Raw genomic sequence first — 18,334 nt, 5'->3', positions numbered from 1 at the left:
CCTTAACCCCCTGGACTATTTTTTGTGGGGTCAACTTAAGGCAAAGGTTTATAAAATTCCAATTGAGACCATTCAGCAACTACGGGAGGAAATTGAAACCGCGTGCATGGAAATAAGGCAAACACCTAGAATTTTCCAAAGAGTTCGCAAATCATTGAAGCGTCGAGCTAGATTATGCATCGAAATGCAAGGTGGTCACTTCGAGCAGTTCTTGTAATTTAACTTATTATTACTAATTTTAATCCCATTATTTTCTATTTCACATTTAGCTATTGTCTGTAGAAGTAATTAGTTCTTTAATTAGTAAGTGTAACTCTAAATTTAAATACTCTTAGTTTATGTCCTAAATTATTTATTAAATGATGGGATCCTTCATAACTGCAATTTATTTAAATAATGTTACTGAATTTTCAAAGTCAATTTACTCGAAAACCATTGGAAATATCGATTTGGACAAAGATAATATTTTTTTCGTAAAACTGTTAAGATTTTATAAATCTGTAGAGAAAATTGTAAAAAAATAGAAATAAAAAAAAATTACGGGCCGAAAACCCCCTTCACCAACCTAAATGGGACGCATATGACTTACATGTCGAAAAACGGAGTAGCCCATGTTATTTAACGTAAAAAGTTATGTAGGACCCATAAATTTTTTTCTATTTATTTGCGACCGTTTTGTCAATAACAGAAAAAAAACAGTTTTGTTTGAGCCCTTTTAGGGGCATATAACTTCCTAAGGGTGCGTTTTAGGGCACATGTTAATAGGAACGTTTTGGCTTATTTTAATGAGTTATAAACGCAGCAGAAGTTTGGAACCCTATTTTAGAAACACCCTGTACGCTTGTGCCATACAAAACAGAATATAATTATATGCAAATCAAAGAGAACTAGTGACGTTTTTCTCGTAAATAACGTTTATATTTATGCTTGAACTCTACAATAGTACTCGAAGATTTGATATACTGAGGGATACGATAAAAATATTAACTGCAATATAAGTCAATGAATGTTGAAATTGACTGGTAGAGTGCCTGGGTATAATACAAAGAGTAGCGTGTCTTGTAGAACGAATATGTACATCACACATTTTTATTAACTTTTCGTACAGGTAGGAAGGATGAATGAGAGTATCATAAAGTCGAAGTTTTATGTCAGTATTTAAGTAATTCCTATGAATGTAAAATAACTGTTTTAATTTCGTATAAGAACATTTTACCAATTTATTATCGTGAGAATTAATAGGTAGGTATGTTTTCTTTTTTTATTATCTATAAATTTTGTGAGAATAATAGTGTAAGTACTTATTGTTAGTATGTATAGTAACACAAAGACTATTCATAAATTGCTGCCAGATTTATTACTAGATTTTACTCGATAAAGAGAGAGTGGTCCATGAATATTTTAAAGTGAATGAAAATGCTAATAAAAAAATATTTAATTAAGTATTCTTTGACAATTCATATCAATTTTTTTAAAATTTAGTACTGTATTGCCAGATTTACCAGCACGTAATAGTATTAAATAATTCCATTTCGTTTTTTTTCAGTATGTTATCGACTTTTCTTGGACCTGTCATACATACATCGTTGGAAAGCTAAAAAATTCTTAATTTCATCCCATATATTCTTCAATAGCAAAAATAAAGTTGTTGACAGTTTCTCGGTGGTGAACCGATGAAATCAAAATCTGGACCCTCAGAGAAATTCTTTACAAAATATTGCAATACAATATTTTGAGTGATTTAAAAAAAATCCTAAAAATGAGGTACAATAAATTTTCGGTAATCACAAATTTAAATACACAATCTATGTGCATATTTGTTTAACTGTAATGGAGTTCCTTGAAATATGCTATTAGTAATATATTTACTATTTAATTTCTAGTTGAAACTAATTGAACTGAATGAATGATGTTTACTATTTATAGGTAACCGCTTGCAATTTCATCTAAACTCTATTATTATTTAATATTGATTTGCATTCTTCAGGTTAAATACATTGTATATTCTATTTACAACGAACGACGTATACTTAAAAAATCATCAAATACCTATTATTAAATGGAACTAGTTTTACAGAAGTGGAATTATAAACATTGGTAGTTATGCAATTTCTTACACTTTCATTTACATAGCACCGGCAATTATAGATGTCAATAACATTGTTCCATGCCAGTGAGTAATACGGAAAATAGTGCATAAGTACGAATGATACGTTTAAAAAATTAATTCAAGTTCTCAAATTCAAAACATAGAAAAGTAAGTCAATGGGAATATTAATATTTCTTGTACAGTCGTGTTTGTGAAAGACCGACGTAACCATAACAAATCGGTGGTACGCTCTTTGCAATTTTATGCATTTATGATAATTTTATATAATTTCTAAAATTTTTCGACTATCAATAATGCATATATGTGGTTGTTAACTTCCACACCTTTGTTTATTCGGTTTATTGGTATATCCTCGGGAGTAATTATTGTTAATGATTTCGTGAGAGTGGAGGAACCATGCCGGATTTAAATAAATGAGTCCCATCTGTTGAAATTTTGTAAAGTAACGCAATTTTTAAAAATTTTTCTTAGAAAAACATTTTTGAACTGACCTTACAAAAAAACACAGATTCTGTTTCGCTGTAAATGCAAATAAATAATCGATATTTCAGTAAGCTCAGATTTAACAATGTAAGTCAATAAATGAATAGTTTATAGATTAAATATTATACAAAAAATATAGTTTTAATTGTATTAAAAATAATATTACTTACTTGTATAAATATAATGACAGGTACACAATAAATGTCTGACTGTTGATTGTCTAAAGGTAAACTACCATCCTGAGTAAATATTAAAAAAAGAGTAAACCAAAAACCAAATTAAGTTGTATATTACACTAAACACCAAACGTGGTCAGCAGTTGAAGGCGTTTGACTGTTGATGTTGAGGAACGATACCCAGAACAAGTGGGAGAAAACTGAACGTTCTTGAAAGTGGCAAGGTAGATATATGTATAGCAAGTAGGGTCGCCGATTGGGATGTCCTGGGGATTCCACTACGTAGAGGTGCAATTAGCGTGTCAGTCTTAGATTTTGAAAACTTAGCTCTTATAATCAAATATTTGAGGCTAGTCAGTGGGTTTGGTTTAGTGATAATGGGTAGTATAATAATTATAAATAGCACTTGTGACCTAACAGTTAAAATTATTTTTCTTTAAAGACAGATCGTCAAAAATTGTTTAACTAGCACTGCAAATACTCGTTAAAATGAGAAAGTGAAATAAAATGTGTTACAAGCACAGCCCATAAAAATTAAGTTTTATAGGTTTTTATTTAGTTACATCTGTTAACAAAATGTATTGATGAATCTTTTCTCATACATATAAGATTCGATGATGTTGCAATCGCACGAGGGTGTTCTCTATCATAATTTCTTTGAAAACTTTGTTCGAAAATTTCAAAGGTTTAGAAAAGTTTGTATGGATTTTTAGTTCATCCACAAAAAACAGTGATGATATCGTATTTGAACAAAGCAAAACCTACCCTTTATCTGGTCCAAATAATAACTATAATTTTGTTAGGAGTTTCAAGAGTTTGATGTTCAGAAAAAGTGGACCACAAGAACAATTTTTTGGATTATTTTAGCTGTACACATATGTATGTATACATACAAAATTTGGATATTTGTCTTTAATTTGTAGTTTTTCTTTAAAGGAATTGAGATTGAAATTTAATAAGCCAGAATCTCCATTTAACACGTCCATTTTTTCTCAGGTAATGGACTGAGACGCCTCTATTTTAACATTCATAAACAGATTCTTTTGGTATTTACAATGACACCCACTTTTCTGGTACATTTGACTTAAATTTTGGATAGATCATCGATTAGAAGAACAATATATTTTTATTTTTGATGCAAATTTAATACATAAACAAATGAACCTTGAACACTCAGTGTGAGTTCATTTTGTAGCGAAATAACTTTTATGTAAATTGATATATACCTACCCACCTTTAAAAAATTGACTCAAAATAATTTATTTCTTGTTTGTTGTACTTATTCACACAAATTAAGTTAAAACTTTAGCAAGAACATACAGGCTGTTACAAATTCGTTTCTCACTACAGGAATCTCGGAAACGGTAAGAGGTACGAAGCAGCTTAAATGTGGGCAAAGTTGCGTAATCAGGGGACCAACATTATGCCTCTAAAAAATCAAGGTTAACATGATTAGTTTTCGAAATATTTGAAAAAAAACCGAAATTTTGGAAATCCGTTTTTGTTTAATTTCAGCCTTGTTTGAGATGATATTGAAAAAAAACACAATTTCATGGTCACTTTTTGCCCTCTATCGAATGGCATAATCAATTTTTATATGTAACATTTTGTCTCTCCAGGACCATCATCAACTTCATTTTTTTTTATATACGACCCTTGTAACAGCCTGTATATGCTCCAATTCAACTTCTGCAATATATTTTAAAAAATCGAGGAATTGAAACTATTCTTTTTTATTGAAGAGGTATACAGATGGACTGCAACCGAAAGAAATTGTTCGATTTTTCTATTCTATAAAAGTGTTCAATTCAGAGGATTTTTATAAAGTACTTTAGAAAAACTTAACTGCAGTATATTCATACTACGATAACCGACTAAAGTTTTATTGACAGGTTACATTGTTTCATTTTACTTTTTACTTAATAAAAATCTATCAAAGTAATTCACAAAAAAGCAATGTATTGTGATCTGTGCTAGAATTTTCCATAGAATAAGACCTTCCTTCATTTACAGGTTTAAAAAAATATATTGCATTTTCTTTAATTATTTAAAAAAAACAAATGATTTGCCACATTTAGCATTTGTTCGTTAACAGAAGCATAATGTAATAAATAATTAACTCGCATTAATAATTATTTTAATAGAATTAATAGAAGCGCATTACATGTCGTACTAAAATAATTAAATAATGTTGCAACCTACCAAAGAAATTATCTTCAATTTTCGCATCTATTTCTATAACATCATTTTAAAAATATCAACAGGAAATTCAACTTTGTTTATGTTTCAAGACAGTTGTTAATGGTAGAACAATTTCCGGGCTGATTGCCACGTCGCGTTGCTTTCGCCTTCTTGAATTCTCGACGGACATATATGTACATATACCTCCTTCAACTTAAGAAGGAACTGGAAATTGAGTCCTCTGCGACTTGATAAATGATCTGCAAATTTTAGGTAGTTCTAAGCCCTCCTCTCAGTTGAAATTATTTGGATTTTTTTGGATTTTTATTACTTTCCTGTGTACTGACCAAAATATATCACTTACTAGAATTCTGGTATTGCTTAAGTCCATTGCCTTATCCGTACTCTGCAACTGTTAAATTTTCTACGTTGCTATTCTTTAGGTGACTCTTGTGTTCTTTTGACCTAGTACTAAATGTCTCCTTGTTGACGAATAATAGCGTAGTTAAATCAGCAGTTGTAGAGTAGATTTTGGTCAAGATCCGACAAAGAAGCAGTAGAAATCCTGATGAATATAAGTTGTTTCAATTGAAATGCGGGTTTAGAACTACCTGGAATTTCGAAACGACTCATCTGCAGATATCAAAGACCAGAATGACATAGGTAAGTAACTTCAGATCACTCATTGAAACATTCAATATAAATGCCGACTACAATACCTTAAAGAAGATGAGAACAGCCTTCACTAAGACGAGCTGCAAGAATGATGTACTACATGAATCTGGTATCCCATTTAAAAGTTATCCTTTCTCTAGTAACATCAATTATAAGAAAAGTATTTCAAGTAAAAGTTACACCAAATCAATTTTTTCATATCTTAAAATTATAAAGTGTCCTGTTTCTTCTAGGTCCTTCCGACTTCATTTTTACAAATGAAACACCCTAAATCTATTTATTGAATTGAAAGCTTTAAGACATAATTACGAAGGATTCCTAATAAACAAGCCCTATCCCCAAAAGTTGTACTTGTAAGTCTCGACACTTTAGTTTCGAAAGTCTAGCAATGATCTGTGTAAATCTAAAAAATAGTATATTATGTTACTAGGAGTAGAAGGCGATCATTATGTGTTGAGCCCAAAAGTTTGCTCGCCGAGGCGTTAGCCGAGGCTTAGCAAATTGGGCAAAACACATAATGAGCCTTCCACTCCGAGTGACATATACTATTTTTTCTTCAAGCGTGAATATAAAAAATTACTAACTTAGAAAATTTATAGCGGATAACGCGATGTTCAATCTCAACACAAAATAAAATCAGTAGGTAGGTAATACTATTTATTTTATACATTTTATACATTTTATTGATTAATTAAACATGACAGTTTTAACCACTTTATTCATGAATAAAAAAACAAATGTAACAATTATTTTTCTTTAATTTGAATTAAACGAATAAACATCTAAATTACCTACATGTCTATCATCAAACTTTATTTATTAACATGAATATTAAATGTGCAATTTTGTATGGTACAGTTGTTGATATTTAAAGCGCTGCTGGCTGTCTTTTTTTCAAAGTTTACAGTTCTGTCGTTGAATACGTTACTTGTAATAAGGTTCTCAGTTTCAGTGTTAACAATTGTACCATTATTAACAGAAAAGTCTTCGATTAAATTATTTTCAGGATCAATATTTACAGTTTCGCTTGATGTACTTGGTTCATTATACTCTAATGGGTTTAATATTTTCATCGCTATCTGTTTCTTATTGTTTACAGAATCTTCAATGTATCCTTCAGCGACGCTGGTAGATTTCCATCCACCATGTCGCTTTAGGGTTGTAATGTCTCCACCATTATCAACTAAGATAGTTGCCGAGGTTCTTCTAAGGCAATGCCCCGTATATTCATGTGGATTTGGCAACCTTAAAAATGATGCAACATCTTTTGGCACTTTTGAAATTTTATGTATGCCCATTACAACACGATGACAATGGCCATTTTGATATTTAATAAAAAATCTATCAAAAGTTATGTCTTTTGGCCGAAGAGTAGCATATTTTCTGTATAAATTTAAATAAAACTCTCCAATTATGGTAAATGAACGATGTTTTTTAGTTTTTGTATTGGGAATATTTACTAATATTATATTTCCCAAATCTTTTACATCATTAACTTTTACTTGAATGAGTTCATCGCATCTACAAGCTCCTGTGACTCCAAATATTAGTGCAACCTAAAAAATATAGAATTATTAATTTTGTAACAATAAAAAAAGTTGGAAAATGCAAGGAAATTCTAAAACATGACGTAATTTTAAGACATCTATATTTATGAGTTTTTACAACATTCTTCCAATGAGCTATCTTTATTTCCGAAAATTGTTTATTATTCTCGTAATGGATACTATAAAATAACTTGAAGTTTACAAATTATAACAAAATTTTGTATTACAAATATAAAAAGGTTAAATATATATCTACCTATAATTTAAAAAGTACATACCTTGGTTGCTAAATATTTATCATCAGGTGCTTTATTCAGGAATTCGTCAAATTCTTTTTTAGACAAAACTTTCGACTTTTTTGGTTTATAATTTTCACCTTGTCGTTTCAAAAATGTAATTAATTTTGAATATTTCTCAATATTTACATTGTGTTCTATGTTTAATTTAGATTTTACCATTGAATATTGCGCCCATAAAGTTGAACTTTTCAGTGTTCTGGATAATCTTGTAAAATATGCTATCATCACATTTTCTGAATAAATATGTGCATTATTTTCTTTTGCCCAATTTATGAATTTATCATAAGCATTTTCATAAATTTTTCTCGACTTTGTTGGTATAAGTGTTGCCACTGATGTATTTGCAATTTCCAGTAATTCTGGTGGTGTGCACTGCATTTCTTCAGACATTTTAAAAACGACCCGACGCGACATCAAATTTCAACTGACACTTAATGAAACGTCAAAGCTTCTTGAATCTTTAATTCGTTGCTAGGATACTTACCTACACATTGTTACATTTTTTTACTAGTTAAAAAATGAAAAATATTTGTACTAGTTAAACAATAGGCTGCTTCTAAAGGAGGTGTTGCACTATATAATATAAGTATTATTATACGCTTGAAGAAAAAGATACTTCAGATACTTTTGTCAGAAAGCTTTACAAAAGTTTTCACAAAGGGGTTCTAGATATGTTCATTATTAAGTATTCAATTGTTAAATTTCTCAATCAGCATTTATTTTATACATGGCAAAGTTGAGAAATATATTAAAAACTTAAAAATGATTCTACTGTAATCGATTTTCTCAAAAAATACTGCCTATCTATTTATAAGATTTATGCTCTTTTAAAAATCATCATCATCATCTTTCCATCATCTGGAAAAAATGCTTCTGTCGCTGCTAGTTGCAAAATGATGACAAAATGGACTGTGAAAATTATTGTCCAATAAATTTGTTGCAAATTATTATCAGCAAAATCATGAAATCATAATATGAGATGAACTGCTGCAGTTTCTTGTTATCGAACGTTATTCCAAACGAATAATACGGTTTTGTGCCTGGTCGAACTATAGTGACAAATATTCTACAAGACATACAGGGCAGTCAATGAACCTAAGCGGTACCAAAATTGTGGTAAGAGACAATATTTTAACTTTAAATGCCGAGGAACTAGAAGAACCTAGACCAAGTTCCGTCTAAAGAAGAGGACGCTAGGTTCCACGAAAGATTCAGAATTCTAATTGACGCATTATTTGATGCATTTAAAAATTGAATTAAGAAATATCCGAATAATTATGTTTTTAATACTTACCTACTCTATATTATGAGAAATTAAAAAAAAAAACAATCGAAAGGAATATTCCAGCAATATTAAACTTGTTGGTGTTTTCATGTTTTACATTGTTTATTTAAAAAAAGCTTTAATTTTTTATTATATGTAAATTATCCATTTAATATGGAATTTTACTCTTACACTCATTTAGTGAATGAACAAAAGGAATGAATTTGTTCGGTCATGGACAGACCAGGTTAAACCGCAAGTTAATCCCAATATCAGCATATGGTGTGTGTTCCAACAATTGCAATATGATAGGACTCGAACGTATTTGTGCGTTGGTTACGGTTTCGGCATTTGATTAAATTAAAACAAAATATTTGAAAAAATAAAATGTCGAATGACGGCGATCCATTAAGTGAAGGTGCTGGATGTATAGTACTACGTCCATTCTACTTATAGAAATAATGATACAAGTTCCTAAGACATTATTTTGTAAACTCAATATTAACAGAGTTACATAATTATTAGTTATTTTGTACTTAACTCAAGATATTAATCTTGCTAGTGGGCAAGAATCAGCGTACAAATAGAAATGGGTAAGGGTCTGAAAGACATAAGCGAATATTCAGTACTAGAACTATAAAGAAATTGTGTAATACTTGTCAAAACAATGGAAACAGTTCCTGTGCACCTATTTAACAAGTGTTATAAGGGAGATGAAGCTCCGTAAAGTTCATGCAACAATTAACCAATAGTCATTTAAGATATGATACGCTCAAATGTTTTTATTCTGTGGTGAAAGTCTTACTAATAGCTACAAGAGATGTAGATCTGTGAAGAGGAAAACTGTTCAGCAAAGATAGAATATGTAAATCGTCATTTTATGCGAAAGAGATAAGTTTGATTATAAATAATGAACGTTAGTGATAGGGAAAAGATTAATAAAAATACGCTAATAGAGGAAATTAAATCGTCCAAAAACCAATAGACCTCAAATTTCTGTTACCTAACAGATAAACGAATAATATGGAAAAATACGATTGAAATTTATGGAACATACATCACTCTAGGTCACCAGCTGTTCATAGGTTTTGTTTCCCATGCCTTTTGGAAATTTTCAAACGAAATTGGGAGATATACATGGTTGTCTAATCCGCGGGAGTATACGGGTTATAGTTTTGGACCGTCATATACAACTATGCTTGCGGATGGAAGAGGAGATCTTTTAAATATGGTTGCTCGAAGCCATCGACTGCTGCAGATTCCTACATAGAAGATTAAACCAAAACAAAATTGCGATATCAAATAGGTAATCTTTTGTGCAGAACCAAGAAAGCAATATCAGTAATTAACTGCAAAGTACATGTATTCATTGTTAATAATAAATAATGAATAAAATCCTGATGTTCTTACCTGTCAGGTTTTGTAATTGAAGGCTCTTATAAAGGCCAGTTTTGTACCCTGGAAATTATGTAAAAAATTATCACTGTTGACATGACAACTATATTTATATTAGGTATTGGTAGTATTGGTAGTATTGAAGGAGTTTTGGAGGGGTAAGGGTATTCCCAATCATATTTGTATGTGTTCAAAATTTTAAATAAAAATTGTATCTCTTCTTTCAATAAAACTAACCGTCTATGAGATATTTGGATATCAATATTTGCATTTAATCAAAAATTCATTAAAGTAAAATTTGAAAACCCTACGTTAATATTCTGTATTCTGACGTTACATGTCGATGGCTAGTTTAAAGGTTTAATGCGTTAGCCTTTGAATCACTGCTGGTGGATAACGACGAACGACCCGCTGCATCCGTGGAGGGAAATAGGCACCATTTTCACGTTGATTTAGGTCAAAGCGAGAACTTGATACCAGTCGGTGTTTGACCATTTCCCAATCAATGAGGATTTCCATTTTTTCCTCCATTATTCATGAATTGAATGACGGGTTAGGGTTTCCCAGTCATTTTTTTATGTACTCTGCTATTGTATTTTCAATGATAACCTTATAACTATTTTTTAAGTACGTGTTAACTAAAACTAATTTAAATTTGCAGGCAACATTTCAGCAATGGAAAATGTAATGTATTAAAATACAAATGTACTCGTATTTGTAACAAATATATGAGTACTTTCTTCTTATTTATAGCTATTAGTAAGAACGATAATGATAAAACGTTTTAGGAATATATTCAATAATCTATTTAACAATTCCTATGATCGAAGAAAGTAAAATAAAAATTTGACTTCGTGTTGAAAGCAACCCTTTTCAAATCGTGATCTGCCAAAGTTGAAGATTTTCGCAGTGAATTCATAATACTAATATTGGGGCAAAAATCAACTTATCCAATCTTGAGAGGAGTTTATACTTATTCATTTTGATAAAACAGTCGTTTCTTTTCTGTCTTCAGCCTCAGAAATATTGTATCTCCTCATCTCTCATACATCATGTGAAAAATAGAAGTAATAATTCTTTCCTGCTAGCTATCCACCTGAAAACAATTTATATATTGAGGTACTCAAAATCACAGAGTTTTAGCAAGTTATTTAATTAATAATACTGTGGAAAACACTACTCTACACACCAACTAACCCAGTAAACAGTTAAGATCATTTGTCAGTAAAACCACCGGACATACACCGATTTGTAACTTATTGGTCTCATCAGTATGCTGTAGGGGAGACGACCAACAAAGATTGAACTATTTCAATGTATATCTAACGACATGGTCTGAGTATACGATATAACCCATTTTGTACGTTACTTATATCTTACTCATAGTTAATTCTCATGTTCCACTTCTTTACGTTAAAAATTGATTCGTAGTTCATGTTCAAATTATAATTTCATGTTTTCTCTCGTTCAGATATATAAAAGAAACCAAATGGCTGTAGGTGGGTTTGTTGCAGAAATTGCATTAACGGGTAATGATAATGACCATCACCACTCTCTCCTTGATAATATACCACATCGTGATTATTATAAGACGCTGATTATCAAAGTTTTATTATTTTTACATTAGGATATTCAGAAAACGGCATTAAAATAAATATGTCATTATCACATACAGCATAAAGCATATAGTGTAAATTTTTTCATAATAAATTATTAAGTTTTCAGAAAACGCAAGAAATGAGAGCAAAAATACTAATGGCAAACCAAGAAAATCGTTTTCTTTTAAATTCTTTAATGTGACACATTTTTTGTCTCACATGAATTTTAAGTACATAATATATGATGACACTTGGCCCATATATGCCATACTCCTTCACTTCACCATTAAAAATTGTCCAAATTGTTTGAATAAGCAAGTCAAATATTTAGAATAGCATTAAATGTACGTATTGAAAATGAAAGAAGAATTAAGTATAAAAAACCTCGACATCAATGCTTTAAAATTCCGTTGTGGACATAATTAATTTGCATTTTTTACCACATATTTGTATTACATAAGGCATACATATACTAAATACAACTCAGCAGATTTCGCGAAATAAATAAAAATATGTTTTAAGATTTATATCCAGGGTGGCTAAATGAAAACAAAACAGAGCCATTTTCAGGAACTGCGTCAAGATTGTAGAAAAACGCTCAGACCCGTTGATTTTAGATTAAAGGGGGACATTCTTTGCTGGTATTTTCCCACTTTCACCCCCAAGCAAGGGTAAGCATCATATTTAAATGGCATTGGGGGTTGAGTAATATTTCTTTTGAAAGCTCTTACAATTCTCTTTACAACAGACTTTAAATTATATAATTCCGCCCAATACTTTGAATTTTAAAATTTAAATTATGTTTACTTGCTTACTTACTACTTAGTTGATTAAATGTTCAAACTGATGACCGCCCGCTTCCATACAAGAATAAAGATTTTGTTCGAAACGTTTGCGTACATTCCGAAGCATTTCCGGAGTGATTTTACGGCATTCGTCGACGATTCTTTGACGCAAACCTTCCAGCGACGCTGGCTGTGTTTTATAGATTTTACTTTTTAGGTATCCCCACAAAAAGAAATCAAGGGGCGATAAATCCGGTGATCGTGGAGGCCACTCAATGCTGCCTCTTCTCCCAATCCAATTCCGTAGAAAACGTTAGTCCAAATACTGACGGACAATTAACGCATAATGCGGAGGAGTACCGTCCTGTTGAAAAATCAAATTATTATCATACTCTGGAACATTTTCAATAACATCAGTCAAGGCAGGGTCAATAGCGTCTTCCAGTAATTGCAAATACATTTGGCCAGTCAAATTACCATGTAGAAAATAAGGACCCACCAGCCGGTCACCGTAATTTCTAGCCCACACATTTAATTTTTCCGGTTGCTGTGTATGCATCTCGTGAAAAACTCTTGTTTTTCAATCGGACCAATGGCGGCAATTGTGACGATTTACCGTCCCGTTCAAGAAAAAATTGCATTCATCAGAAAAATAGATGTTAAAAATAAACTGTGGATCGTTCCCTGCTCGCTCACTGGTTATTTCGCAAAATCGCAAACGGCGTCATAATCATCCTCATGAAGTTCCTGGACTAAATGTATTTTGTATGGATGGAATTTATTCTTCTTCAAAATGGTTTGTATGCTAGTTCGATTGATCCCAGACACAGATGCCAGCTGCCTCGTACTTAATGTAGGATCAAATTGAATTTGTCCCAAAACTGAAACTTCACTAGGTTCATTAACTATAGGTTTTTCAATTTCTCGTTTTTTATTGGCTACGTTCCCTGTTTCTTGAAATTTGTTTACTAACTCTAGAACATACTTCCTCCTGACATGTCGATATTGATGTTGTTCATTAAATAGCATTCGCACATTTATTGTTCATAAAGTAAAGCGAAATGATATCTACCCTTTCCGCAATGGAATAAACCATAGTGTTTAATTTTCAAAAACACAATTAAATAATTTACCAACCAACGCTTCCAAATAATACTAGAAAATAATTTGGAATCCGCTAATTTTACGTTCATTTTGTGTGTATAGCATACATTTCTGTTTACAATTGTGTTTTTTTACGAAAGTGGTAACAAATCGTCAAAAACCAATGTAAAGCAAGAAATACTAAATTTATACCATTGCCGTACTTAACTCGAATGACTTTACCGTTACTAATTGTTTGTACATAAGTTTCAACTTTAAAATCAAAATTCTTTATAAGTATTGGGCGGAATTATAAAATTCAAAGTCTGTTGTAAAGAGAATTGTAAGAGCTTTCAAAAGAAATATTACTCAACCCCCAATACCATTTAAATATTTTAGGGTGATGCTGCCTTGCTTTAATCTAAAACCGGAGGGTCTGAGCGTTTTTCTACAATCTTGACGCAGTTCCTGAAAATAGCTCTGTTTCGTTTTCGTTTGGCCACCCTGTATATTCTATTCAGTGAAACTAGAATTTGATTTACTCTTTACTTTATCTATTTTGAAAGTTCAATTTCCAGAAATACGTTCAAAATGTGCAGTTTAAGGGTTAGTTTTAGGAAACGGAAAAATTTTGTTACATTTACATAAAAAATAAACTTACCAAAAATAGTTCTATACAAATTTTCAAAATATAAATATGCAAAATGCACTTATTATTACAGTTATTACTTTAAATTAAGTACCATTAATAATGGCAAATATTTTCTATGTATTTTTAAATGGCAATAATAATACGTTCTATTTTTAAACTACATTAGTTCAAATCTTGTAGATAACAGAATTTTTCTACGTGTATCAGTGTCAGTGTTTATTTAGAACATTTAAAATTAATTGAAGGAAATTCACATACACATGTACAAGGTGGAACAAATTACGTGGGATTTGGTGTTATCTCGGAAACTATGCGAAATATGAAAAATACTTGCCAAGGTTTCTGTTAATGTCAATGAAAATATGAATTTTGACCGACCCCTGTATATAAGTTACTAATGTATTGGATGTAAATACAGCGAAAACTTCTTTAAGATATTTTCTTAAGGGGTAAAGCCATTTTAGAATTTTGAAAAAATCGATTTATAGGTGAATGGTTTAAACTATACATACTTTATATGAAGAATATAGGAAAAAAGTTTTAGATGAGGGAAAAATCAGGAAGACGACTGCTTATTGTAACTCGTGAGAACGCGCGCGGTAGTTATTTATTATAGAAGTCAGATTGAATCTCAGATCAAGCTGAAAAGAAGAGGATGAGAAAATATCAGTATAGAAGGCCAATTATATGGTACAGGCATCGCTGATTGAAGATATACGTGTATAATGAATTTCTTGTACTGAAGGGCAATAAATATCTTAAATGCGTTTTTCGAGAAACCACTCTTTTAACTGGCCGAAGACATAACTCAAAAAGTATTCAATGAATCGACTTGAAATTTTGTACAGAGGTTCACAATAACATATTTCGGAAAAAGTCATAGGGGTTTTCCAATTAACAATTTTCATTGTTATTAACAATTTAGTGTAACATTTTTTTATCTTTTTTTCGATAATGTTTTTTTAATGTTCACTAAATCAACAATTATTAACATTTTTAATTTTTCAGCAATGTTCCCTAGAAAATTTTTAATTTTTTTTGTACCAAGACCATCTGTTAATAAGAAACGTTTCCGATCAATCAGCCCTCTGAATAAAAGCTATCGTTGTTTGCCATGTCACACAGCCGCCATTTTGAATCCAAATCATTTGAAAAAATCACAATTCTATCTAAAAACATGTACAATATACCCAATTTTCTTCATGTGAATATAATTCATTGCGTTGGTTTGGGGATGTTTTCACCCCTTCGACGGCCGCTAAGAGGATGCGTGATCGCTGCCGTATTTCATATGTCCTTTTGGTATTTTCTGACAAATTTCAAGTTGATACCCAATTTTCTTCAAGTGAATAAAATTTATTTTGTTGGTTTGGGGATGTTTTCACCCCCTTCGACGGCCGCTAAGAGGATGCGGTGATCGCTGCTGTGTTTCCTATGTCCTTCTGCGACTTTCTGGCAAATTTCAAGTTGATACCCAATTTTCTTCAAGTGAATAAAATTTATTTTGTTGGTTTGGGGATGTTTCCACCCCCTTCGACGGCCGCTAAGAGGATGCGGTGATAGCTGCTGTATTTCCTATGTCCTTCTGCTATTTTCTGACAAATTTCAAGTTGATACCCAATTTTCTTCAAGTGAATAAAATTTATTTTGTTGGTTTGGGGATGTTTTCACCCACTTCGACGGCCGCTAAGAGGATGCGTGATCGCTGCCGTATTTCATATGTCATTTTGCTATTTTCTGACAAATTTCAAGTTGATACCCAATTTTCTTCAAGTGAATAAAATTTATTTTGTTGGTTTGGGGATGTTTTCACCCCCTTCGACGGCCGCTAAGAGAATGCGGTGATCGCTGCTGTATTTCCTATGTCCTTCTGCTACTTTCTGGCAAATTTCAAGTTGATACCCAATTTTCTTCATGTGAATATAATTCATTGTGTTGGTTTGGGGATGTTTTCACCCCTTCGACGGCCGCTAAGAGGATGCGGTGATCGCTGCCGTATTTCCTATGTCCTTCTCCGACTTTCTGGCAAATTTCAAGTTGATACCCAATTTTCTTTAAGTGAATAAAATTTATTTTGTTGGTTTGGGGCTGTTTTTACCCCCTTCGACGGGCGCTAAGAGGATGCGGTAATCGCTGACATATTTCCTATTTCCTTCAACGACTTTCTGGTGAATCAAGCTGATACCTAATTTTCTTCAAGTCAAAAAAAAATTTATTTTGTTGATTTGGGGCTATTTTCACCCCTACGACGACTGCTGAGACATCACCGCTGTATATCATATATATTTCTGCGATTGTCTGGTAAATGTTAAGTTGATTTTCTTGAAGTGAAGCTTAATTTTTAATTAGATTTTGCAAGTTTTCACCCCCTTAGAGCAATCAATTTTCAACTATTATTTGGCTGTTATTAATACCTTCATCCTGTCGGTAATTTCAGGAGTAATTGCAGGATTTTTGTTATTACATATTTTTAAGTATTTCTTGAAGCGTAGAAAATTTAACGGTACGCCTATGGATGTTCGGGTATTTCCGGAAATTTAGCTGCTAACTTTTGGCTGCCAACTTCACACCGGTTCTTTTTACAGTGTACAGAGTGGCATTACCCTTTAAGTAAGACGTAGATGAAAAAGTTACTTGCCACCCAATTCCCATCGAATTTGATCTACCCGGTATGAACACATTAACAAATTTTCTGTATGTTCAAAAGGAAACAGCGATTTTTTTCATTGGGCATTATTAATCAGGAAATCTACTACTTTTTATTGAAAGGAAGCTATTTTAATAACATGATCCTATTATTTTATAAAGGGATATTGCGTCGATTTCGTGGAAATTTTAAGAATAAAACTAGTTGGAATTGTTTTCTGTAAACGTATACACTAGTTTATAAAAATTATTCAATCATTATTATTAAGCATTTTGCTAATACACGCCTCGATCGACGATATTTATTAAGTTTTAATGTTCCTTCCTCGGGCTAACTTTTACCTTGAAACTAAATCATCTTTATTGTGGCCTCTCTCATCCCACGGTTTTTACACATATATGCCTTAAGTATGATGATGAGTTAATGTTTTATAATTCTCAGGTTCAATGGAACACCATCTTGTTTTTTTTTTGGTACGGCTTGATATTTTGACAAGTTGCTATATATTTACTAGAATTAATTTATTTATATAATTTTTACCAGACTTTTCTGTCGATTTATTATTATCCTTTTAATAAATCTTTTAAGAAATGTAGTAAAGCAGATATTAAGATATTAAACACATCGTGTGTAAAATTTTTTTCATTTAACATAAATGAAAAAAAAAAAAACAGATACAAACACTAGTACTCGTTTACTTGATTATCGCTGTCCTCTGCTAATTGAATTTTAAATATATTTGAGAGATTTTTCGAACTCTTAATGTGCCACAATTTTACATCGACTAGCCTGGAAAAATTAATGACTTTTATGTATCCAATAATAATAGAATACCAGATCCCAAGCAAAAGTCACGAATCATCCAAAAGAAAGCACAAAATTTGGCAAACTAACAAAGCGTATTGGAATTTATATCATTAATCTGAAAACAGAATATGCTGCAAGCTGTGAAGAGTTATATACTTTAGCAGAGTCGACAATTCCTAAAACCAAACTTTCAATAAACAAAACATACGAACCTTGGTGGTGATTATCAAAGACAAAAAGAGAGTTTTTAAGAGATATTAAGAAGATCCTACTAAAATCATTTAGGTACTAAATTATAAGTAGATGGATGCAATAGCAAAAATGGAAGGAATATTGTAGCAATCTCAAAAAGATTTCACCGATAAAGGAACTTACGCATTTTGTTTTGTTAATTAAATATCTTTTTGTTAGCGTCGTGTTCCTCAATTCATTATTATTATTTATTTTTTCTCACTAATTTGCGAATAACTTGATAACAAAAAAGATATCGAACCATTTCTGGCATCAAAATCAATTTTTATGCGCTTCAAACTTACCTATAAAATGTTTTATCTTGCTATTTCACTTTTTTAAGAAAACGCGAAGAAACCTGGAGAAACATGGATAAATAGCGCCAATAAATAACTAAAAAG

General features: G+C 31.4%; 1 protein-coding gene across 1 annotated transcript in view; it reads right to left on the bottom strand.

The window, feature by feature from the left end:
• The window catches only part of LOC108908002 (elongation of very long chain fatty acids protein AAEL008004-like), a 65,093-nt gene extending 62,130 nt beyond the window's left edge, over nucleotides 1-2,963 (bottom strand). Inside the window, exon 1 of the mRNA XM_018711891.1 lies at nucleotides 2,764-2,963. The gene's annotated coding sequence lies outside the window, so the exon portion shown is untranslated. The remainder of the gene's footprint in view (nucleotides 1-2,763) is intronic.
• Nucleotides 2,964-18,334: the final 15,371 nt, after the last annotated feature.

The sequence above is a fragment of the Anoplophora glabripennis genome, unplaced genomic scaffold (assembly GCF_000390285.2).
Source record: "Anoplophora glabripennis isolate ALB-LARVAE unplaced genomic scaffold, Agla_2.0 scaffold243, whole genome shotgun sequence".
NCBI lineage: Eukaryota > Metazoa > Arthropoda > Insecta > Coleoptera > Cerambycidae > Anoplophora > Anoplophora glabripennis.
The sequence above is the reverse complement of the archived record's forward strand: the minus strand, read 5'-3'. Positions and strand labels throughout refer to the sequence as shown.